Source organism: Diceros bicornis, chromosome X, assembly GCF_020826845.1.
Source record: "Diceros bicornis minor isolate mBicDic1 chromosome X, mDicBic1.mat.cur, whole genome shotgun sequence".
Classification (NCBI taxonomy): Eukaryota; Metazoa; Chordata; class Mammalia; order Perissodactyla; family Rhinocerotidae; genus Diceros; species Diceros bicornis.
This window is the reverse complement of record NC_080781.1, coordinates 73,068,572-73,094,594: the sequence shown is the minus strand read 5'-3', so window position 1 is coordinate 73,094,594 and position 26,023 is coordinate 73,068,572. Positions and strand designations below refer to the sequence as shown.

General features: G+C 36.6%; 1 long non-coding RNA gene across 1 annotated transcript in view; it reads left to right on the top strand.

Moving 5' to 3' along the window:
• LOC131401183 (uncharacterized) overlaps positions 1-26,023 on the top strand; it is a 163,836-nt gene that overhangs the window by 59,924 nt on the left and 77,889 nt on the right. Inside the window, exons 2-3 of the long non-coding RNA XR_009217582.1 lie at positions 2,810-2,883; positions 3,432-3,620. This is a non-coding gene — a long non-coding RNA (uncharacterized LOC131401183). The remainder of the gene's footprint in view (positions 1-2,809; positions 2,884-3,431; positions 3,621-26,023) is intronic.

The following is a 26,023-nucleotide window of genomic DNA, read 5'->3' as shown; positions in this document are numbered from 1 at the left end:
TTAGATAGCACACGCCCACAAAGGTTTTATGCATACTAATGAGAATGGTTAGTTCAGAAAACGAAAGGGCTGCTTTCTATTGAAAAAGAGGAGACCTGCAGTTTTTTAAAGTGATTTTTTTTTTAGAATATCTATTACCTCTTTTTTTAAAAATGAGTGATCACATATTCTGAATATTATTACATTTCATATTGTTTTAGTAAGTGAAGACTACTCCAAAGCTTTTCATATGTAAAAGATACTACCAGAAAAAGAATTATTTGCCTGTTGGTATATATTAATAAAAAGTCAGGTTAGGAATTCATTGTTTCAATGATCAATTTGATAAACTGTGATGATATTGTGAGTCACAGATGCAGAGAGGCTAGCCCCCTAAATTATAAAATGGCAGAATATCAGAATTCGAAGTGATATCAGTCATTATAAGGGCTCCTCTACCAGGAATATTTTCATTTTAAAAGGGGAAGGATTTCATAAGATACAAAGACCTTCAAGACCTAAAGAAATAAATTCATAATACCTGCCAGTGGTATTCAAACTTTGGAAAACAGAGATGCTTATCTTAGACCCTTGCAAGGCAAAAAGATGTATGTGTGTGTGAGGGGTGGTTGGGGAGGGAGAAACTAACTGTTACAATATCATGCAAAGAAAAATTATTTTAACTCTTGTTCTTTCACTTCCTATATAAATTACAACGAAATGAGGGTAAGTCCTAGAAGCAGGAAAGCACAGGGTTTTTTCAAGGAACTGTGAATAACTTGATGAGGCTATGAAATCGTAGTATTCCTGAAGGTGAACACTCAGTAAGAGCATTTTAAGAATTAAAGAACATAAATGACTGGCTGCATGGACATCAGGAAACTATGTAAATGCCACAAATAGCAACATTAAAATTAGAGTGAGTACTATATCTCTTACTGCTTATTAATTGCTTCAAGGAAAAGTTGGTTAAATGATGAAAGACAGCCTTGGTGAACTAATTTAAGGAAAATTTTATATGTATGTGGCACTGTGTCCATATTAACTAAGATTTTGTTTGGCTGCAAGTAACAGAATATCTGAATAACAAAAGTTTAAACAAATATAGGCTTAATTTTTGTCAGCTTACTTTTCAGTCACATAACAAGCAATGGAAAGATAGAAGTTTACTGGTTGTGGTTAAGTAATTCAACACTCCTGTGATTATTTTAGGCCTTTCCCCTCACAGTCACAAAACAGCTGTTGCCTCTCCAGATATTATGCCTACATTAAGGTAGGAAAAATGGGTAAGGGTGAGCCAGAATTGACTCTTTTATGAGGAAATCAAAATATTTTCCATGCTCAATCATCCCTTATTCCACTCCCAAGAAAATTTCTTATATTTCATTGTGCAGAACCGAGACACATGGCTTCTTCTAGATGCAATGGAGGCTGGGAAAATATTTGGATTTCTAGCCACTGTGATGAGAGGCAACAAAGCAGAAGGGCGTTGGAAATGGCTTTTGAGTAGCTAATTGACAGTGTTAAAAGAGATTCTAAGCCAGAAGTGGTACAAATGACTAACTGGGATGACCAATAGTTTGTTGGAGATGAGCAGGGAGAGGGCTACGGTATAGCTACTGAGGAGAGTGAGGTAGTTTTGGATGACCTGCCTTGGAGTAGAGGCTTGAGTTCTTAGATTGAATTCTATAGTACAAAATAAAGTGACACTATGGATTCGAGGAAGTAGGAAAGCAGGAAAGAAAGAAGGAAGAAAGAGAAGAGGAAGAATATTACTATTTATTGAGTACTTATGTGCTAGGTCCATTGCTAAGGGTTGTATATAAATTATCACCTTTGATAAAATATGTAGTCTTACTATGACTATTTTTAAAATTAAGGAAGCTAAAGATCAAAGTGTTGAAGTATTTTTCCCTGGGCTACATAACTAGCATTGGCCTGTTGACAAACTTATCTGCCTTGTTGCCAATTGTCTACTCTCTCAGGTCCTTATTGCTGTGTTTTTCCTCTCCACTCCCCTCACTTGCCCATAATTATGATAAATCACAATCATAATAGCTAATACTTCTTGAGTGATTACCATGTGTCATATACTGTGCTAAGAACTTTCATTTAATTCTCACCACATTCCTACTAGATGCCTACCATTACTATCCCTTTTTTATAGATGGAAAAACTGAGGTTCAGAAAGTTCATGTAATTAGTTCAAAATCATATGGATAATAAATGGCAGACCTAGGATTCAAACCTAAAAGAAGAATGACATAGTGAAAACCGCAGGTGATAGTGTTGAAGATGTTCTGGACTTGTATGTTGCTAAGGAGATGATGATGATATCTCTTCCTTCACATCAGAGTCAGTAAATAAAACCTATAAAATCTAAACTAAAAGGAAATTTGGGGGTTACCTAGTCTCAGACTCTGAATATCTGAAGCTCAGATGGATTTGCCCAAGATTACACAGTTATTAAGTGGATGAAGTAGAACCTGAACTTAGGTCTTCTGACTTAGAGCTATGTTTGCAGAGATTTGTGATCTGAATAGTCCAAACTTTCTCATTAAAAATCCCTGCTCTGGAGTTTCCACAACATTGACATTTTCTAACCTGTGGTCATTTATCATAAGCCTTTCTTGAGTTATGGATCAGCAAATCTAATTTTTGTACTTGGCTTGGGAGATAGAAATTAGAAAAACACAGAGAGGAAAACAGATCCAACCAACTTTTCCTCAATGGGAATTTTATAATGCAGCTGGTGAAGTAGAAACATGTAATTCAATTCAATTTATTAATTCATTCCACAGTAATTTAATGGATCTCTTCTATATGCCAGGTATTGTGGGTGATAAAAAGATGAAGAAAATGGCCTCTGCTCTTAAAGAATCTACTGCCCTAATAAGGAGAAAGGTAAATATGTCATTTTAATGCAATGTGAAAGTATTACAATAGAGAAACTGTGATAGCACAGAAGCTGGGGGGATAAGGGGGCTTTAGGCCTAAGGAATCCAAGAAAAGTCTGAGAGAGGAGATAATACTTAAACTGGCTCTTGAAGCAGGAAAACACAGGGCTTATTCAGGAAACAATGAAGAACCTGATTTAGCTATTATAATGTAATATGCCTGAGGGCAAACTCTCAGTAAGCATTTTAAGAATTAAAGAACATAAGTAGCTGGCTACATGGACAATAGACAGGGGAGCTATGTAAATGCCACGTCTAGCAATGCTAAGATCAGATCAACTACTCCACTTCTCACTGACTACTTATTGCTTCATAGAAAAGTTAGTTAAATGGCCTTGGTGAGCTAGTTTAAGGAAAACTTAGTGGACAAGAAGAGGAAGGGCAATCCATGAATAGGGAATGGTAGGCAGAAAGCATAGAATTATGAAACTGCACTTTCAGGAGAGAAGTCAAGATGGCAGCGTAAGCAGACTCTGAAATCAACTCCTCCCACAGACACAGCTGATTTACAACTACTCATGGAAAAATTACCCCAGAGAGAGAACTGAAAACTGGATAAGAGGATCTCCTGCAACAAACGACAATCCTAATTGAGGTGGAAGAGGCAGAAACTCCCTTCTGGAGGGAAAAAACACCACCTCCACAAGGCGCAGCGTTTCACCACCACCCGGGAGCAGCCCAAAGGTATGCAGCCCTCCCCGGAGGAGCAGGACCATGAGCTGGGGAGGGCTCCCACTGTAAGAATTTTATGGACCCAGCACAATCGAAATGAGTGGCATAATATCTCACTTTGCCTGCTACTAAAACATTGTGGAATGCCCCCAGAAAAGCGGGTTCACTAAGAAATTAAAATCGGCTCTTAAAGGGCCCATGTGCAAACTCACCCGTTTCAAAAAGCAACCTAAAATTACCAGAAAGAAAGGTGCAGAGGGGTTTGGTGAAAAGAGTCTCACCTGACAGACTCTGAGTGCATTGCAGTGAGAGGTGAGATCTCTCCAGGGACTGGGACATTGGTGGCGGCCATTGTTGTGGCCTGGTGGGGTGTGCTGACACAGACAACATTGGAGTTCACCCTGGGGAGTACTAGCCCAGGGTCTGCCCTACCCACTAGAACACCGATTTAATCCAGCTCAGACAGGGCAGGAAGGCCACCCTAGAGACTGGCCCCACCCAACAACAACCCCTCAGGCAACTTGTGGGCCTGCATAGATTGGTGACTGGATTCTCTGCAGCCTGGAAGCTGAGCCGACTTCAGTGGGGCAGTGTGTGCACAAGAAGCGGGTGGAGAGTGTGGGGCGGTGGTGGAGTGTGTGGGGCTTCCACTGTGGAGAGACTGGGTCCGCTTCAGGAGGTCGGGGCGCACACACAGGGCAGGACTGTGTTCACTGTGTGTGTGGACCAGTGGGTGGCAGGACATGTCAGCTGCAGAAGAATTGTGCTTCTCAAAGACCCACATAGGGGGTTTGCCCCACCTTCCAAAGCCTAAAACAATTGGATGCTCCCGTGCCTGAGGCCAGCCTTACACAGCTGCAATCCTCAGAGAGCTGACAAGAGACCTAAGGCAGGAGGCTTATAGCAATTGTAAGGCCCTGAGCCTAACAACCTGCCACGCTGGGGGCCTACTCACTTAAAAGAAATACTGAAACACAAATGTGGTGTTAGACTTCCAGCCAACTGTGCTGGGGCTCCCCACACCCGATAAAGAGACTGAAGGGCTCACAACATCTACAAGCAGCTGAGCATTACAATACCTGGCCAGGAGCATAACTCAGTCTCCCTGAGTGCCTACAGGGAGAGCAAACACGCCACAACAGAAGGACACATGTAGCCCACATAGGGGTCACCCCTTGAACAATGAGAACTGAGGGAAGCACACTGTAGGCCTCCTAAGGCATCACATATATAAGGTCTCCCATCCAAGAGCAGGAGACGTAGCTGACCAACCTAATACATAGACGCAAGTACAGGGAAAGAGGCAAAATGAGGAGGCAAAGGAATACATTCCAAGTAAGGGAAAAGAACAAAACCCCAGAAAAGGAACCAAGTGAAACAGAAATGAGCAACCTACCTGACAGAGAGTTCAAACAAAGAGTGCTAAGAATGCTCACCGATCTGGAGAGAAGAATAGATGAACTCAGTGAGAATGTCAACAAAGAAAAGGAAGATATAAAAAAGAACGAATCAGAAATGAAGAATACAATACTGTCAATGAGAAATTCACTAGAGGGACTCAAAAGAAGAATAGAGGATGCAGAAGAACGGATCTGCAAGCTCGATGAAAGACTAGAAGAAATTACCCAAGTTGAACAGGTAAAAGAGAAAAGAATTAAAAAGAGTGAGGGCAGTCTAAGGCACCTATGGGACGACATTAAGCACACTAACATCCATGTTATAGGTGTCCCGGAAGGAGAAGAGTGAGACAAAGGGGCAGAGAATCTATTTGAAGAAATAGTAGATGAAAACTGTCCTAACACAAGGAAGGAAACAGACATCCAGGTACAGGAAGAACAGAGAGCACCAAACAAGATAAACCCAATGAGACCCACACCAAAACACATCATAAACAAAATGTCCAGAATTAAAGATAAAGATAGAATCCTAAAAGCCACAAGAGAAAGACAAGTTACATACAAAGGAAACCCCATAAGGCTATCAGCTGACTTCTCAGCAGAAACTTTACAGGCTAGAAGAGAGTGGCACGATATATATAAAGTGCTAAAATGAAAAAACTTACAACCAAGAATACTGTACCTGGAAAGGTTATCATTCAAAATGGCAGGAGAGATCAAAAGTTTCCCAGACAAGCAAAAATTAAAGGAGTTTGTCACCAAGAAACCAGTGCTACAAGAAATGTTGAAGGGACTGATTTAAGGGGGTAAGAGAAAATCACAAATAGGAAAAATTATCTATTTCCTGGATAAGAAGGTAATGGATACAAATGCACAAAAAAGAGGTTAGATATGATGTCAAAAACATAAAAGGTGGGAGGAGGGGAGTTAAAGAATAGAGCTTTCAGACAGAGGTCAAACTAAAGAGACCATCAATTCTGTATAGAAGGAGAAAGGAACAGAGAAGGACTACTAAGACACTGATTAAAAAAAGAAAGTTTAAAAATGGCAGTAAGTACATACTTATCGATAGCTACGTGAAACCTCAATGGGCTAAAGGCTCCAATTAAAAGGCATAGGGTAGCTGATTGTATAAAACAACAAGACCCATATATATGCTGCATACAAGAGACACACTTCAGACCCAAAGACACTCACAAACTGAAAGTGAAGGGATAGAAAAAGATACTCCACGCAAATGGAAATGAAAAGAAAGCTGGGTTAGCAATTCTCATATCAGACAAAATAGACTTGAAAACAAAAACTGTAAAAAGAGACAAAGAAGGGCATTACATAATGATCAACGGAACAATTCAACAAGAGGATATAACACTTGTAAATATCTACGCACCCAAGGTAGGAGCACCTAAATATATAAAGCAATTATTAACAGACATAAAAACAGAAATAGACAGTAACACAATAATAGTAGGGGACTTTAACACTCCACTTACACCAACGGATTGATCATCCAAACAGAAGATCAATAAGAAAACATAGGCCTTAAATGACACACTAGAACAAATGGAACTAGTAGATATATAGAGAGCATTCCATCCAAAAACAAAAGAATACACGTTCTTTTCGAATGCTCATGGAACATTCTCCAGGATTGATCACATATTAGGCCACAAAACAAGTCTCCATAAATTTAAGAAGATTGAAATAATACCAAGCATGTTTTCTGACCACAACGGTATGAAGTGAGAAATCAACTATAGGAAGAAAATCAGAAAAGCCACAAATACATGGAGATTAATAAACAAAATGCTACTGAACAACGATTGGGTCAATGAAGAAATCAAAGGATAAATCAAAAAATACCTGGAGACAAATGAAAATGAAAATACGACATGCCAGAATTTATGGGATACACCAAAAGCGGTTCTAAGAGGAAAGTTTATAGCAATACTGGCCTATCTCAACAAACAAGAAACATCTCAAATAAACACTCTAACAATGCACCTAAAGGAACTGGAAAAAGAAGAACAAACAAAGCCCAAAATCAGAAGTAAAAGGGAAATAATAAAAATCAGAGCAGAAATAAATGAAATAGAGACAAAAAAAACAATAGGAAAAATTAATAAAACCAAGAGCTGGTTCGTTGAAAAGATAAACAAAACTGACAAACCTTTAGCTAGACTCACCAAGAAAAAAATAGAGAAGGCTCAAATAAGTGAAATCAGAAATGAAAGAGAAGAAATTAAAACAGACACCTCAGAAATACAAAAGATTATAAGAGAATGCTATGAAAAGCTATATGCCAACAAATTCGACAATCTGGAAGAAATGGATAAATTCCTAGAATCATGCAAGCTTCCAAAACTGGATCAAGAAGAAATAGAGAATTTGAATAGACCAATCACCAGTAAGGAAATCGAAAAAGTAATCAAAAGCATCCCTAAAAATAAAAGTCCAGGACCAAACAGCTTCCCTGGTGAATTCTACCAGACATTCAAAGAAGACTTAATACCCATCCTTCTCAAACTCTTCCAAACAATTCAGAAGGGGGGGAAGTTCCCAAACTCATTCTATGAAGTTCACATTACCCTGATACCAAAACCAGACAAGGACAACACAAAAAAAAGAAAATTACAGGCCAATATCACTGATGTACTTTGATGCAAAAATCCTCAACAAAATAATAGCAAATCGCAGACAACAATACATTAGAAAGATTATACACCATGATCAAGTGGGATTTGTTCTAGGAGTGCAGGGATGGTTCAACATTCGCACATCAATCAACGTAATACACCACATTAATAAAATGAAGAATAAAAATCACATGATCATCTCAGCTGCAGAGAAAGCATGTGACAAAATACATCATCTATTTATGATAAAAACTCTAAATAAAGTGGGTATAGAATGAAAGTACCTCAAAATAATAAAAGCGATATATGACAAAGCCACAGCTAATATCATCCTCAATGGTGAAAAAAACTAACAACCCAATTAAAAAATGGGCAAAAGACCTGAACAGACATTTCTCCAAAGAAGATATACAGATGGCCAACAGACACATGGAAAGATATTCAACGTCATTAACTATCAGGGAAATGCAAATCAAAACTACAATGACATATCACCTCACGCCCGTCAGAATGGCTGTAATTAACAAGACAGAAAACAACATGTGTTGGAGAGGATATGGAGAGAAGGGAACTCTCATAGACTGCTGGTGGGAGTGCAAACTGGTACAGCCACTCTGGAAAACAATTTGGAGATTCCTCAAATAATTAAGGATAGAACTACCATATGATCCAGCTATTCCACTGCTGAGTATTTATCCAAAGAACTTGAAAACACCAAAGCGTAAAGATACATGCACCCCTGTGTTCATTGCAGCGTTATTCACAATAGCCAAGACTTTGGAAGCAACTTAAGTGCCCATCAAGGGACGAATGGATAAAGAAGATGTGGTATATATACACAATGGAATACTACTCAGCCATAAGAAACGATGAAATCCAGCCATTTGTGACAACATGGATGGACATTGAGGGTATTATGCAAAATGAAATAAGTCAGAGGAAGAAAGTCAAATACCATATGGTCTCCCTCATAATTATTAGATAATAACACCAACAAACAAACACATAGAGACAGAGATTGGATTGGTGGTTACCAGAGGGGAACGGGGAGTGAGGAGGGCGAAAGGGATAATTCGGCACATGTTTGTGGTGATGGGTTGTAATTAGTATTTGCGTGGTGAGCATGATGTAATCTATGCAGAAATAGAAGTATAATGATGTACACCTGAAATTTTTACAATGTTATAAACCAATGTTACTGCAATAAACAAAATTTAAAAAATAAATAAATAAAAATAAAATTAAAAAAAAAGAAACTGCACTTTCAAAGAACTGAAAGTCATTCAAGGTGGTTGCAGTGAAATATGGATGAAGGAGGTTGAAGGTGAATTAGAAGATTCAGCTGGAAAAGCAGGAGTCAAATGAAAACTAACAAAACGGTAGGGGAGTAATTGAATGATTATTAGAAAAAATATAGAGAGTTAGTTGTATAAGGGTGTAATGGTGTGTAGTACATAAAATACTCATTTTGGAATGGGATTACTGAAACTCCTTACAGAAAGCAGGTTTTAGCAGAATTTGAGAAGGAAGGGACATGGATTGAATGATTGGTTGGGAAGAAGAAGAAGGCAGAGCCATGGAAAAGGGAATAAACAAACCATTTGTTGGGAGCCAATATAGAGATTCACCTACTATTTCAAGCATGGATATCCCTTCCTCAGTGTTCAGGGTCCAGTCTGTCTTCCAGGAGACCCTACACTGTTTTCTAGTGAGCAGGCATTGCCTTCTTATTACATTTTCAGACACTTAGCAATAATTTTGCATCCAATTCTCAGGAAAAAGATCACATTCTTCCAATATGGAAAAAATGATAACTTTTCAGGGCTATTAAATTAGACTGGGGATTACAATGATATATAGATTACTCTTGTTTGCTTGTTTGCCACCTGTTCTTTAAGAATATGTAGCAATGGGATAAAGGGGAAGATTATTTAGACAGGTGCAAGAACTTATATCAAAATCACTTTTTTGAGGGGAGAGTAACAACAGTTTGCTAAACTTTTAAGTCTTTATGAACTACAAATTTCTCATATGTAACCAGTATGATATATGAAGAGGTAAAACAACTCAATACTCCAAATTATCAAGAGTTTCCTAGTTAAGAGTAATAGAAAATGGTTGGTAGTAAGCTAAATGAGACAACAAAATGATATGCATGGTATAAAAATGTAATGAATCACTGACTACATTAATAAGTGTATAATATTTAAATGTAAGGAAATGACAGCCATGCTTTGTCCTGTGCTGCTCAGACAAAACTAAGATTTTTGTGCTACATTTTGAGCTCTATATTTTAGGAGGGATATAGAAAATGATGAGAATGTCCAGGGTGGAAAGAGTTTGAAATCTTGTGATACAAAGGGCCTGAAACTATCTAAGCTGGGAAGGGAAGAATCATGTACACACTGATTTCTGTCTTCCAGTATCTATAAAGTTGTCATTTGGAAAATCAATTTTAAAGTATAGAAGCTCTATTTTGGCAGTAATAGATGGAAGCTACAGAGAAATCTAAAGTGTTTTCTTACCAAGTTGTCCAAAACTGTAATAGATTTTTACAGGAGGTAATGAGTTTCCTATTATTGGAAGTATGAAAGCAGGAGCTGGACAGCCACTTATTAGAGATGTTATGGAAGGACTTAAAGTATTGGATAAAAAGTTTAACTGAAATATTTAAAATTTTTCCCCAATTTTATTGAGATATAACTGACATACATCACTGTATAAGTTTAAGGTGTACAGCATAATAGTTTGACTTACATGCAGTATTGTGAAATGATTACCACAATAAATTTAGTTAGCATCCTTCATCTCGTGTAGATACAATAGAAAGAAAAAGCAAAAAAAGATTTATTTTTTTTGTGATGAGAACTCAGGATTTACTCTAACAACTTTCATATATATCATACAACAGTGTTAACCATAGTCATAGTGTTGTACATTATATCCCTAATATTTATTTGTCTTATAACCTTCTTAGAATTTCCCCTCCCATCACTCCCCACCTCTGGTAACCACAAATCTGATCTCTTTTTCTATGAGTTTGGTTTTCTTTGTTTTTTGTTATTTTTAGATTCCACATATAATTGAGATCATACAGAATTTGTCTTTCACTGTCTGACTTTTTTCACTTACCATAATGCTTTCAAGTTCCATTCATGTTGTCACAAATGGCAGGATTTCCCCATTTTTTATGGCTGAATAATATTTCATTGTGTGTGCATATCTATCTATAATATTCCACTGTCTGTAAATATTCCATTGTGTGTATATATGTATATCACAATATCTTCATCCATTCATCTGTTGATGGGCACTTAAGTTGTTTCCATATCTTGGATATGTAAATAATGCTGCAATGAACATGCAGGTGCATATATCCTTTTGAGTTAGTGTTTTTGTTTCCTTTGGATATATCCCAGAAGTACAATTGCTGGATCATATCGTAGTTCTATTTTTAATTTTTTCAGGATCCTCCATACTGTTTTCCACAGTGGCTGTACCAGTTTACAATCTCATAGACAGTGCACAAGGGTTCCCTTTTATCCATATCTTTGCCAGCATTTGTTATCTCTTGTCTTTTTGATGCTAGACATTCAAACAGGCATGCGATGATCTCATTATGATTTTTTTTTCTCCCCCAAAGCCCCAGTAGATAGTTGTATGTCATAGATGCACATCCTTCTAGTTGCTGTACGTGGGACATGGCCTGAGCATGACCGGAGAAGCAGTGCGTCGGTGCACGCCCAGGATCCGAACCTGGGCCGCCAGCAGCGGAGTGCACGCACTTAACTGCTAAGCCACGGGGCCGGCCCTCATTATGATTTTGATTTGTTTCCTTTTTTAAAAAATCAATTAATTTGTTGTTATTGAGGTCACATTAGTTTATAACATTATATAAATTTCCCTAATGACTAGTGATGTTGAACATCTTTTCATGTACTTGTTGGCCATTCATATATTTCTTCGTAAAAATTCTATTCAGGTCTTTTACACACTTTTTAATTGGACTATTTGTTTTTTTGCTATTGAGTTCTATCAGTTCTTTATATATTTTGGATATTAACCCCTTATTAGCTATATGGTTTGCAAATATTTTTCCTACTCTGTAGGTTGTCTTTTCACTTTCTTGATTTTCTATTTGCTATGTACAAGCTTTTTAGTTTGATGTAGTCCTGCCTGTTTATTTTTAATTTTGTTGATTGTGCTTTAGGTGTCATACTCAAAAAATCATTGCTAAGACCTCTGTCAAGGAGCCTTTTATCTATGTTTTCTTCTAGGACTTTTATGGTTTCAGGTCCTACATTTAAGCCTTTAATCCACTTTGAGTTAATTTTTCAGAGTGGTGTAAGACAAGAGTCTAGTTTTATTCTTTTACATGTGAATATCCAATTTTCCAAACACAATTTATTGAAGAGATTCTCTTTTCTCCATTGAGTATTCTTGGCTCCATTGTCAAATATTAATTAACTGTATATACTTGGGTTTATTTCTGGGCTCTAGATTCTGTGACATTGATCTATTAGCCTGTTTTTGTGCCATATGCTTTTGATTACTAAGCTTTATAGTATAGTTTCAAATCAGGAACTGTGATTCCTCCCACTTTGTCTTACTTTCTCAAGATTGCTTTGGCTATTCAGGATCTTTTGTGGTTGCATATAAATTTTAGAATTGTGTTTTCTTCTTCTGTAAAAAATGCCATTGGAATCTTGATAGAGATTGCATTGAATCTGTAGATGACTTTTGGTAGTATTGACATTTTAACGATATTAATTCTTCCAATGCATGAACATGGGATATCTTTCCATTTATTTGTGTCTTCTTTTCTTTCTTTCATCAATGTCTGTATTTTTCAGAGTAGAGATGTTTCAGCTCTTTGGTTCAGTTTATTCCTAAGTATTGTGTTGTTTTTGATACTATTGTAAGTGGGATCAATATCATTCTTTTTCAGATGAAGTCTTGTTAGTGTACAGAAATGCTACCAATTTTTGTATGTTAATTTTGTATCTTACAACTTTACTGAATTTGCTGATTAGATCTAACAGTTGAGTCTTTAGGATTTTCTTATTTTGCATTATATATATATATATATATATATATATATATTTTTTTTTTTTTACTGAGATAACATTGGTTTATAACATTATATAAATTTCAGGTGTAAATCACTATATTTCAATTTCTGTGTAGATTACATCATGTTCATCACCCAAAGACTAATTACCATTCATCGCCATACATATGTGCCCAATCACCCCTTTTACCCTTGTGGGAAATCAAAATTGGCCATGCTGAAATATGTCTCTTTACCTTGATTATTTTCTCTGATGGACATTTGACCTCCTCCAAACTGCCTAAAGAATTTAACATAGAATACCTGTTTCAGGAAGGAGCCAATATCATATGATGGCTGTAATAAATGTAAAATAGATGCTACAATAAGAAAGGCACCAACAAGCCCATCTTATCAAAATTTCTGTCTCTTCCAGGCCACATTCTCTAGGTGGCCCTGTAAAGGGGTGTCAGAAAAACATTTACATTTATAAGGAAAATCTCCATTTGTAAAGGTATCTCTCTCTCTGTACTGGGAAGAGGGGGATGACCTCATCTCTAGAAACTTATCAATGTGGAAGGTGAGGCCTTAAATCTGCATAATAACCATACTCTTGTTTACTGTGCTTTCCTGGTAATCTCTCATAACTGACTCCCCCCACCCCCAACATCCTCCTTTGTCTTTAGCTGAAGATAGTATTTAAGATGAGAATCTCTTCCATTTTATTGAGAAACTGTTGCCCTGGTTTCTCCCATGTATACATGTTATTAAACTTGGTATTATTTTCTCCTGCTAACCTGTCTTTTAATTACTTGGACAGCCATAAGTACCTTAAGGGAAAGGGAAGAGGGGGATTCTCCCTCTTCCCCAACACCCTCCTTACTCCCCCCTTCCCCTCTGGTAACCACCAATCCAATCTCTGTCTCTATGTGTTTGTTTGTTGTTGTTTTTAACTTCTATTTATGAGTGAGATCATGTGGTATTTGAGTTTCTACCTCTGAATTAGATTGCTTAACATAATATCCTCAAGGTCCATCCATGTTGTCACAGATGGCAAGATATTATGCTTTTTTATGGCTTAGTAGTATTCTGTTGTATATACACCACATATTTTTTATCCATTCATCCCGTGATGGACATCTAAGTTGCTTCCAGGACTTGGCTATTGTGAATAATGCTGCAATGAACATAGGGGTGCATACATCATTACAAATATGAATTTTCATGTTCGTTGGCTAAAAACCCAGCAGTGGAATAGCTAGATCATATGGTAGTTCTATTCTTCATTTTTTGAGGAATCTCCACACTGTTTTCCATAGTGGCTGCACCAGTCTGCACTCCCACCAGCAGTGTGTGAGAGTTCTCTTTTCTCCACATCCTCTCCAAAACTTGTTATTTCTTGACTTGTTAATTATAGCCATTCTGACTGGCATGAGGTGATATCTCATTGTAGTTTTGATTTGCATTTCCCTAATAATTAGTGATGTTGAGCATTTTCTCATGTATCTGTTTGCCATCTGTATATCTTCTTTGGAAAAATGTCTGTTCAGACCTTTTGCACCTTTTTTAATTGGATTGTTAGATTTTTGTTATTGAGCTGTATGAGTTCTTTATATGTTTTGGATGTTAACCCCTTATCAGATATATGGCTTGCAAATATCTTCTCCCAATTATTAGGTTGTCTTTTCATGTTGTTGATGGTTTCTTTTGCTGTTCAGAAGCTTTTTAGTTTGATGTAGTTTCATTTGTTTATTTTTTCTTTTGTTTCCCTTTCCTGGACAGACATAGTACTTGAAAATATGTTTCTAAGATCAATGTCGAAGAGTTTACTGCCTATGTTTTCTTCTAGAAGTTTCATGCTTTCAGGCCTTACATTCAAGCCTTTAATCCATTTTGAGTTAATTTTTGTGTATGGTGTAAGATAATGGTCTGCTTTTATTTTTTTGCAAATGGCTGTCCAGTTTTCCCAACACCTTTTACTGAGGAGACTTTCCTTTCTCCATTCTATGTTCTTGGCTCCCTTGTCAAAAATTAGCTGTCCATGGATGTGTGGGTTTATTTCTTGGCTCTTGATTCTGTTCCGTTGATCTGTGTGTCTGTTTTTGTGCCAGTACCATGTTGTATTGACTACTATAGCTTTGTAGTACATTTTCAAATCAGCGAGTGTGATACCTCCAGCTTTGTTCATTTTTTTTCAGGATTCCTTTGGCTATTCAGGGTCTTTTTCTGTTCCATCTAAATTTTCGGATTGTTTGTTGCATTTCTGTGAAAAATGTCATTGGACATTTGATAGGGATTGCCTTGAATCTGTAGATTGTTTTAGGACGTGTGGACATTTTAACTATGTCAATTCTGCCATTCTAAGAACACTGAATATCTTTCCATTTCTTTTTGTCTTTTCAGTTTCTTTCAACAATATTTTATAGTTTTCATTGTACAAGTCCTTCACTTCTTTGGTTAAATTTATTCCTATGTATTGTATTATTTTTGTTGCAATTGTAAATGGGATTGTATTCTTAATTTCTCTTTCTGCTACTTAATTCTTAGTGCATAGAAATGTGGCTGATTTTTGTATGTTGATTTTGTATCCTGCAACTTCTCTGTATTCATTTATTATTTCTAAATGTTTTTTCATCGATTCTTTAGGATATTCTAAGTATAAAATCATATCATCTGCAAATAGCGACAGTTTCACTTCTTCCTTTCCAATTTGGATCACTTTTCTTTCTTTTTCTTGCCTGATTGCTTTGGCTAGGACTTCCAGTGCTATGGTAAATAAGAGTGGTGAAAGTTGGCATCCTTGTCTGGTTCCTGTTCTTAGAGGGATAGCTTTCAGTTTTTCTCCACTGATAATGATATTAGCTATGGGTTTGTCATATATGGCCTTTATTATTTTGAGGTACTTTCCTTCTATACACATTTTATTCAGAGTTTTTTTAATCATAAATGGGTGGTGTATCTTGTCAAATTCTTTCTCCACATCTATTGAGATGATCATGTGATTTTTATTCTCCATTTTCTTAATGTGGTGTGTCACATTGATTTGTGGATGTTCAACCATTCCTGCATCTCTTGAATAAATCCCACTTGATCATAGTGTATGATCTTTTTAATGTATTGTTGTATTCGATTTGCTAGTATTTTGTTGAGGATTTTTGCATCAAGGTTCATCAGTTATATTGGCGTGTATTTTCATTTTTTGTGTTGTCCTTTTTTGGTTTTGGTATCAGGGTAATGTTGACATTGTAGAATGAGTTATGAAGCTACCCTCCCTCTTCAATTTTTTGGAAGAGTTTGAGAAGGGTAGACATTAAGTCTTCTTTGAATGTTTGGTAGAATTCCCTAGGTAAGCTCTCTGGTCCAGGACTTTTATTTTTTGGGAGGTTTGTGATTACTCTTTTCATCTCCTTATGGGTGATTGGTCTATTCAAATTCTTTATTTCTCCTTGATTCAGTTTTGGAAGGTTTTCTGATTCTAAGAGGTTATCCATTTCTTCTAGATTACCCAATTTGTTAGTGTATAGCATTTCGTATTGTTCTCATAATCTTTTGTATTTCTGAGGTGTCCATTGTAATTTCTCCTCTTTATTTCTGCTTTTATTTATTTGAGCCTCCTCTTTTTTTTTCTTGGTGAGTCTAGCTAAAAGTTAGTCAATTTTCTTTATCTTTTCAAAGAATCAGCTCTTAGTATCATTGATTTTTTTCTCTTGTTTTTCTTTTAGTCTCCATTTTATTTATTTCTGGTCTGATTTTTATTATTTCCTTCCTTCTACCGATTTTGGACTCTGTTCTTCTTTTTCCAGTTCCTTTAGATGCGCTGTTAAATTATTTATTTGAGATTTTTCATGTTTGTTCAGGTAGGCCTCTATTGCTGTAAACTTTCCTCTTAGAACTGTTTTTGCTGTACCACATAAATTTTGGCATTTAGTATTTTCATTTTCATTTGTCTCCAGGTGTCTTTTGATTTCTCCTTGATTTCTTCATTGACGTAATAATTGTTCAGTAGCATTTTCCTTAATCTCCAAATATTTTTGGCTTTTCCAATTTTCTTCCTGTAGTTGATTTCTAGTTTCATACCATTGTGTTCAGAAAAGTTGCTTGGTATTAGTTCAGTCTTCTTAAATTTATTGAAACTTGTTTTGTGGCCTAACGTGATCTATCCTGGAGAATGTTCCATGTGCATTTGAAAAGAATGTGTATACTTCAGGTTTTGGATGGAATGTTCTGTATATACCTTCTAAGTCCATCTGATCTAATGTGTCATTTAAGGCCCATGTTTCCTCACTGACCTTCTGTTTTGATGATCTATCCATTGGTATAATGGGAGTGTTAAAATTTCTTAATGTTATTATATTGCTGTCTATTTCTCCTTTCATTTCTGTTAATAATTGGTTTATATATTTAGGTGCTCCTATGTTGGGTGCATAGATATTATCCTCTTGTTGGATTGTTCCTTTTATCATTATGTAGTGAGATTCTTTGTTTTTTGTTACAGTTTTTGTTTTAAAGTCTACTTTATCTGATATCAGTATTGCTATCCCAGCTTTCTTTTCATTTCCATTTGCAAGGAGTAACTTTTTCCATCCCTTCACTTCCAGTTTGTGAGTGTTCTTAGGTCTGAAGTATGTTTTTTGTTTGCAGCATATATATGGGTCTTGTTTCTCTTATCTAATGAGTCACCCCCTGTTTTTTGATTGGAGCATTTATTTTATAGACATTTAAAGTAGCTATTGATAACTGTGTACCTATTGCCATTTTGTTACTTTTTTCTGGGTGTTTTTGTAGTTCTCTTTTCCTTTCTTCTTCTCTTGTGCTCTTCCTTTGTGGTTTGATGGCTTTCTTCAGTATTATATTTGAGTTCCTTCCTCTTAATATTTTGTGTATTCATTTTAGTTTTCTGGTTTGTGATTACCATGAGGTTCATATATAATAACCTATGCATATAGCAGTCTATATTAAGTTGATGGTCTCTTAAGTTTGGACTCTTGCTAAAGGCTCTACTCTTTTAATCCTCTCCTCCCACATTTTACATTTTTTAAAATCCAATTTAACCTATTTTTTTGTTCTGTGGATGCATTACCCTCTTATAGTGGAAATAGTTAATTTTAGTACTTTTGTCTTTTTACTGTCATATCATCTTCATAGGTGGTTAATCTGCTACCTTTACTGTATATTTGCCTTTACCTATGATTTTATTTTATTTTTTGGTAATTTTCTTATTCATATTTGTGGTCTTTTTTTCCACTTAAATAAGTCCCTTTAACATTTCTTGTAAGACCGGTTTCCTTGTGATAAACTCCTTTATCTTTTGTTTGTTTGGGAAACTCTTTATGTCTCCTTCCATTCTGAATGATAACCTTGCCAGGTAGAGTTTTCTTGGCTGTAGGTTTTTTCCTTTCAGCACATTAAATATATCGTGTCACTCTCTTCTCTCCTGTAAGGTTTCTGCTGAGAAGTCAGCTGATAGCCTTATGGGGTTTCCTTTGTATGTAACTTGTTGCCTTTCTCTTGCAGCTTTTAGGATTCTCTCTTTATCTTTCATTCTTGACATTTTCATTATAATGTGTGTTGGAGTGGGCTTCTTTGGGGTTATCTTGTTTGGTGCTCTCTGTGCTTCCTGTACCTAGATGTCTGTTTCCTTCCTTAGGTTAGGAAAGCTTTCCGATATTATTTCTTCAGATAGACTGTCTGCCCTTTTTCTCTCTCTTCTCCTTCTGAGACACCTATAATACAGATATTAGTGTGTTTGATGTTGTCCTAGATGTCCCTTAGACTGTCCTCATTCCTTTTAAATTTTTTTCTTTTATGTCTTCAGCTTGGGTGATTTCCTCTAGTCTTTCTTTCAGCTCACTGATCCATTCTTCTATATTATCTGCTCTGCTATTGAGTCCCTTTAGTGAATTTTTCATTTCCATTTTTGTACTCTTCATTTCTGATTGGTTCTTTTTTTTCCCAATTCTTTGTTGAAATTCTCACAGAATTCACCCATTCTTCTCCCTAGATCAGTTAGAATCCTTATCACTCTCAGTTTGTATGCTTTATAAGGTAGATAGTTTATCTCTGTTTTGTATAGTACTTTTTCTGAGGATTTGTTCTGTTCTCTTATTTGGAACATATTTCTTTGTCTCCTCATTTGCCTCTTTCCCTGTGCTTATATCTATGTATGAGGTAGATCAGCTACATCTCCTGATCTTGGAGAGGTGGCCATATGTAGGAGATGCATTATAAGGCCCAGTAGTGTGTTTCCCTCTTGTCACCCATTCCAAATATTCCAGAAGTGTCCCCTTGATGGGTTATGTGTGTCTTTCTGTTGTGGCTGGGTTGCTTTTGCTGCACATGCATAGGAAGGCTAGGCTGTCCCCCTGGCGAGCTGGTCGTAACGCTCAGCTGCATGTGGCTGCTATAGTCCCTTCAATCACGTTGTTGCATGTGGGGAGCCCCAGCACAGTTACCTGAAAGATCTAATAGCACATTCCTGTTGCAGGTTTTCTTTTAAGTGAATAGGCCCCCAATGTGGCTGGTTGCTAGGCTCAGGGGCTTACAAATGCTGTAGGCCTCCAGCTGGCAAGGCTGTTATTAGCTATTTCAGGCATGCAGCTGGGTGGGGCTTGACCCAGACATGACAGCACACAATTGTTTCAAGCATTGGAAGGTGAGGCTGATCCCCTATGTGGCTGTTCAAGAAGCACAAGTCTATTGCAGCTGATAAGCCCCACCACCCACAGGCCCACACACCTGTCAACAAAGCCCCGCCCTGTGTGCATGACCTGACTCACTGAAGTAGACCCACTCATCCTGCTGCAGAGGCCTGACACACCACAAACTCCACCAACACAGGTCTAACCCCTCCGCATGTCCTGCCCATTGCACATGCCCTGACCTGCAGAGGCAGACCCACTCACCCTGATGCAGATTTCCTACACACTCTGCCTATGCAGGCCCACAAGTTGCCTGAGGGCTTGCTGTTATGTGGCACCAGTGGCTAGGTCAGACTGCCTGCCCTGGCTGAGCTGGATCAAGTCAGTGCTCTAGTGGGTGGGGCAGACTCCTGCATTAACAGGCCAGGGGAAGAACTCCCATGGCATCTGCCAGCGTCTGTGTCAGCACACCTATACTAGGTCACAATAATGGCTGCCCCCAATGTCTCAGACCTGGCGAGGTGGTCACAGACTGAGGAGGTTTCACCTCTCACCAAGATGTTCCCAAAGCCTGTTAAAAGAGTCTCTTTTCACCAAAGAACTGTGTACCTTTCTTTCTGGTGATTTTAGGTTGCTTTCCAAAATGTGTAAATTTGTGCATGAGCTCTTTAAGTGCAGGCTTTTCTTTCCCTTATGTTTGATAGTTTTCTTGGAGTAGTCCATGTGTTTCTCAATAGCCAACAAAGCCAGATGTTATGTCATTCATCTCGGTTGTGCTGAGTCCAAAAGCTGCTTATCATGACAAAGCTCTCCCGTTCAGATCCCCCACTCCTCCAGGAAAAACTTCATACCATAAGATTGCTCCCAGCACTGTGGCTAGAATGTGGCTTTTTCTTTTCCAGAAAGGAATTTCTACCTCTTCCACCTCAGTCGGCACTGTCCGTTGCTGTGTGGGTTCTTTTTATCCAGTTTTCAGTTCTCTCTTAGGGGTAATTATTCCAAGAGTAGTTGTAAATTTGTTATATCAATGGGAGGAGGGGAGTTCAGAGTCTTTTTAAGGCACCATCTTCCCAGAAATCTTAGCATTTTCTCTATATAAAATTTTTTCACCTGCAAATAGGAACAATTTTACTTCTTCCTTTCAAATATTGATGATTTTTATTTCTTTTTCTTACCAGATTTGTTGGCTAGGACTTCCAGTACTGTGTTGAATAGGAGTGGTGAGACTGGGCACCCTTTTCTTATTCCTGATCTTACAGGAAATGCTTTCAACTTTTCACCATTGTGTATAATGTTAGCTGTGGGCTTGTTATTTATGGCCTTTATTATGTAGAGATACATTCCTTCTATACCTAATTTGTTAAGAATTTTTATCATGAATGGATGTTGAACTTTGACAATGATTTTTCTGCATCTATTGAGATCATCATATATTTTTTCTTTCTTTCTATTAATGTGATGCATTATATTGATTGATTTGCTTATGTTGAACCATCCTGCATTCCAAGGATAAGTCCCACTTGATCATGGTGAATGATCCTTTTAACGTGTTGCTGAAGTGAATTTTCTAGTATTTTATTGAGAATTTTTGCATCTATATTCATCAGGAATATTGGCATGTAGCTTTTTTCTCTTGCAGTGTGTTTTTCTGACTTTGGCATCAGGGTAATGCTATTCTTTTAAAGTGAAGTTGGGAGTGTTCCCTCCTCTTTGATTTTTTTGGAAGAGTTTGAGAAGAATTGCCATTAATTCTCCATTGAATATTTGGTAAAATTCACCAATGAAGCCATCTAGTCTTGGGCTTTTCTTTGTTGAGATATTTTTGATTACTGATTCAATATCATTCTTAGTATTTTGTCCATTCACACTTTCTATTTCTTCCTGATTCTTTCTTCATAGTTTGTATGTTTCTAAGATTTTTTTTTCATTTCTTCTAAGCTGTCTAGTTTGTTGGCATATAGTTGTTTACAGTAGCTTCTTATGATCCTTTGTATTTCTGTAGTAACAGTTGTCATGTCTCCTTTTTCATTCATAATTTTGTTGATTTGGATCCTCTCTATTTTTTTCTTGTTTAGTCTAGCTAAAAGTTTGTCAATTTTATTTATCTTTTCAAAGAACCACCTCTTAGTTTGGTTAATCTTTCCTATTGTTTTCCTGCTCTGTATTTTATTTATTTATGCTCTAATCTTTATTATTTCCTTCCTTCTACTAATTGGGCTCAGCTTGTTCTTCTTTTTTCTAGTTCCTTAAGGCATAGAGTTAGATTGTTTCTCTGCCCCCTAAAATTCTTTGTGCTCCATCTATTCATCCCTTCCTCTCTCCTAGCCCCTGGCAACCACTGAGCTTTTTACTGTATCCATAGTTTTTCCTTGTCCAGAATGTCACATAGTTGGAATCATATACTATGTAACCTTTTGAGATTGGCTTTTTTCACTTAGTAATATGCATTTAAGTTCCCTCCATGTCTTTTCCAGGCTTGACAGTTCATATCTTTTTAACACTGAATGATATTCCATTGTCTGGACATACTACAGTTTTTTATCCATTCACCTACTGAAGGACATCTTGATTGCTTCCAAACTTTGACAATTATGAATATAGCTGCTGTGGACTTATAAGTACAGAAGGCCAATAGAACTCTTATTTACATCAATGAAAAAAGACCTTATCCAAGGCATATAATAGTGAAACTGGCAAAAGTCAATGACAAAGAAAAAATATTGAGGGCAGCAGACAGCAGAAGAAAATCATCTACAAAGGAACCCCTATCAGGCTTTCAGTAGATCTCTCAACAGAAACCTTAAAGGCTAGGAGAGAATGGAATGATATATTCAAAATACTGCAAGACAAAAAGTTTCAGCCAAGAATACTCTATCTAGTGAAACTATCTTTCAGATATGATGGAGAAATAAAAGCATTCCCAGATAAACAAAAGCTGAGGGAGTTAATAACAACTAGACCTCCCCTACAAGAAATGATTAAGGATGCCATCATATCTGAAACAAAAATGCAAAGATCTACAAAGCTTTGATCAAGGAGAGAAATGAAGAGACAAAATCAGAAAACTGCAGCTCTCTTTCAGAACAGGGTAGAAAATACTTAATTATAACTTAAGAGATAAGGAAAAGGAAGGCATTAAAAGTAACTATAAACACTTCAACTTAGTCACAAACTCACAACACAAAACAGAAAAATTTGTGACAACAATACCTCGGAAGGGGAAGAGGAAAGGGAAGGAACCTGCTTAGGCTAATGGAGAAAAGAGGCTATCATAAAATGGACTATCTCGTCTATGAGATCTTTTATGCAAACCTCACAGTAACCACTACAGAAAAAATCAGAGCAGAGCCACAATTCATTAAAAAGGAGAAAACTGAGAGAACCTCCACAGAAAACCGCCAAAATGAAATGGAAGTCAGTAATATAAGGAAGAGAAACAATGGAAATATAGACCAACTGGAAAACAAGATATAAAAATGGTAGTATTAAGACCTCATATATCAATAATCACTCTAAATCTAAATGGATTGAATTCTCCAATCAAATGACACAGAGTAGCTGGATGGATTAGAAAACAAGACCCAACAATATGCTGCCTCCAGGAAACACATCTCAGCTCTAAAGACAAATATAGGTTCAGAAGGAAGGGATGAAAGACAACACTCCAAGGAAATGACAAACAGAAGAAAGTAAGTGTTGCCATAATTATATCAGAGAAAGCAGAATTCAAGATAAAAAAGACAATGAGAGACAAAGATGGGCAGTATATAATGACAAAAGGGACATTCCACCAAGAGAACATAACACTTATAAATATATATGCACCTAACACAGGAGCACCAAAGTATACAAACCAACTATTAACAGACCTAAAGGGAGAAATTAACAGTAACACAGTAATAGTGGGGGACCTCAAATCCCACATACATCAATGGATAGATCATCTAGACAGAAAGTCAACAAAGAAATAGTAGATTTAAATGAAACACTTGATCAGATGGACTTAGTAGATATATAGAAAGCATTGCACCCAAAAACAGCAGAATACAAATTCTTCTCAAGTGCACATGGAACATTCTCAGAGATAGACCATATGTTTGGAAACAAGGCAAGCCTCAATAAACTTAAGAAGGTTGAAATCATATCAAGCATCTTTTCTGACCACAATACTAGGAAAGTAGAAATCAACTACAAGAAAAAAGCTGGGAATGTCACATATATGTGGAGACTAAACAACATGCTACTTAACAACCATTGAATCAATGAAGAAATCAAAGGAGAAATTTAAAAAATACCTGGAGACAAATGAAAATGAAAATACAACAAACCACTCTTGTGGGAGGCAGCAAAAGAGGTTATAAGAGGGAAATTCATAGCAATAAAGGCCCACCTCAGCAAACAAGAAAAATCTCAAACAAGTAATCTTAAACTACACTTGACAGAACTAGAAAATGAAGAACAAATAATAAAAATTAGAGCAGAAATAAATGAACCGGCTGCCTTCTCAAATTATTCCAAAAAAATTGAAGAAAATGGAAAGCTTCCTAACTCATTCTCTGAGGCCAACATCGATTTATGATAAAAACTCTTGATAAAATGGGAATAGAAGGAAAGTACTTCAACATAATAAAGGCCATATATGACAAACCCACAGCCAACATCATACTTAATGGTGAAAAACTAGAAGCCATCCCTCTGAGATCAGGAACAAGACAAGGGCGACCACTCTCACCACTCCTATTCAGCATAGTACTGGAAGTTTTGGCCAGAGCAATCAGGCAAGAAAAAGAAATAAAAGGAAACCAAATTGGAAAGGAAGAAATGAAACTCTCACTGGGTGCAAATGACATGAGTCTAGATATGGAAAACCCTAAAGAATCCACCAGAAAACTATTAGAAATAATTACCAACTACTATCAAATTTGCAGGGTACAAAATAAACTTACAAAAATCAGTTGCATTTCTATACACTAATAATAAACCAACAGAAAGAGAAGTCAACAAATCAATACCGTTTACAGTCACAACAAAAAGAATAAAATATCTAGGAATAAATATAACCAAGGAGGTAAAAGAATATACACTGAAAAATATAAGACATTTTTGAAAGAAATTGAAGAAGAAACAAAGAAATGGAAGGATATTCCACGCTCATGGATTAGAAGAATAAACATAGTTAAAATGTGTATGTTACCTAAAGCCATCTACAGATTCAATGTAATCTCAATCAGAATCCAAATGACATTATTCACGGAACTAGAACTAAGGATCCTAAAATTTATATGGAACAAAAAAAGACCTCGAATAGCCAAAGCAATCCTTAGAAAAAAGAACAAAGCTAGAGCTATCACAATCTCTGATTTCAAAATATACTACAAAGCTATAGTAGTCAAAAAAGCATGGTACTGGCACAAAAAGAGACACATAGATCAATGGAAAAGAATTGAAAGCCCAGAAATAAAACCACACATCTATGGTGAGTTACTCTTTGACAAAGTTGCCAAGAACATACAACAGAGAAAGGAAAGTCTCTTTAATAAATGATATTGGGAAAACTGGACAGCCACGTGAAAAAGAATGAAAGTAGACCATTATCTTGCACCATACACAAAAATTAACTCAAAATAGATTGAACACTTGAATGTAAGATCTGAAATCATAAAAGTCCCAGGAAAAAATATAGGCAGTACACTCCCTGACATCAGTCTTAGCAGCATCTTTTTGAATACCATGATTACTCAGGCAAGGGCAACAAAAGAAAAAATTAACAAATGGGACCACATCAGACTAAAAAGCTTCTGCAAGGCAAAGGTAACCATGAATAAAATGAAAAGACAACATGCAAACTGGGAGAAAATATTTTCAAATCCTATATCCAACAAGGTATTAATTTCCAAAATATATAAAGAACTCCTACAACTCAACACCAACAAAAAAAAACAAACAACCTGATCAAAAAATGGGCAGAGGATATGAACAGACATCTCTCCAAAGAAGATATTCAGACGGTCAACAGGCACATGGAAAGATGTTTAGCATCACTAATTATTAGGGAAATGCCAATCAAATCTACAATGAGATATCACCTTACACCTTTCAGAATGGCTATAATTACCAAGATAAAAAGTAACAAATGTTGGGGAGGATGTGGAGAAATGAGAACGCTCATATACTGCTGGTGGGAATGTAAACTGGTGCAGCCACTATGGAAAATAGTATGGAGATTTCTCAAAAAGTTATAAATAGAAATGCCATTTGATGCAGCTATTGCACTTCTGGGTATTTACCCAAAGAATGTGAAATCAACAATCCAAAGAGATTTATGCACGCCTATATTCATTGCAGCATTATTCACAATAGCCAAGATGTGGAAGCAACCCAAGTGCCCTGCTATGGATGAATGGATAAAGTAGATGTGATATATACATACAGTGGAATACCACTCAGCCATAAAAAAAGATGAAATCGTCCCATTTTCAACAACATGGATGGATCTTAAGGATATGATGTCAAGCGAAATAAGCCAAACAGAGAAAAACAAATACTGCGTGATTTCACTCATATATGGAAGAAAAACACATGGATAAAGAGAAAAGATTGGTTGTTCCAAGAGGGGAAAGGGGTTGGGGGCATGAAAGGGGTAAAGGGGCACATATGTATGGTGATGGACAAAACATTAGACTACTGGTGGCCA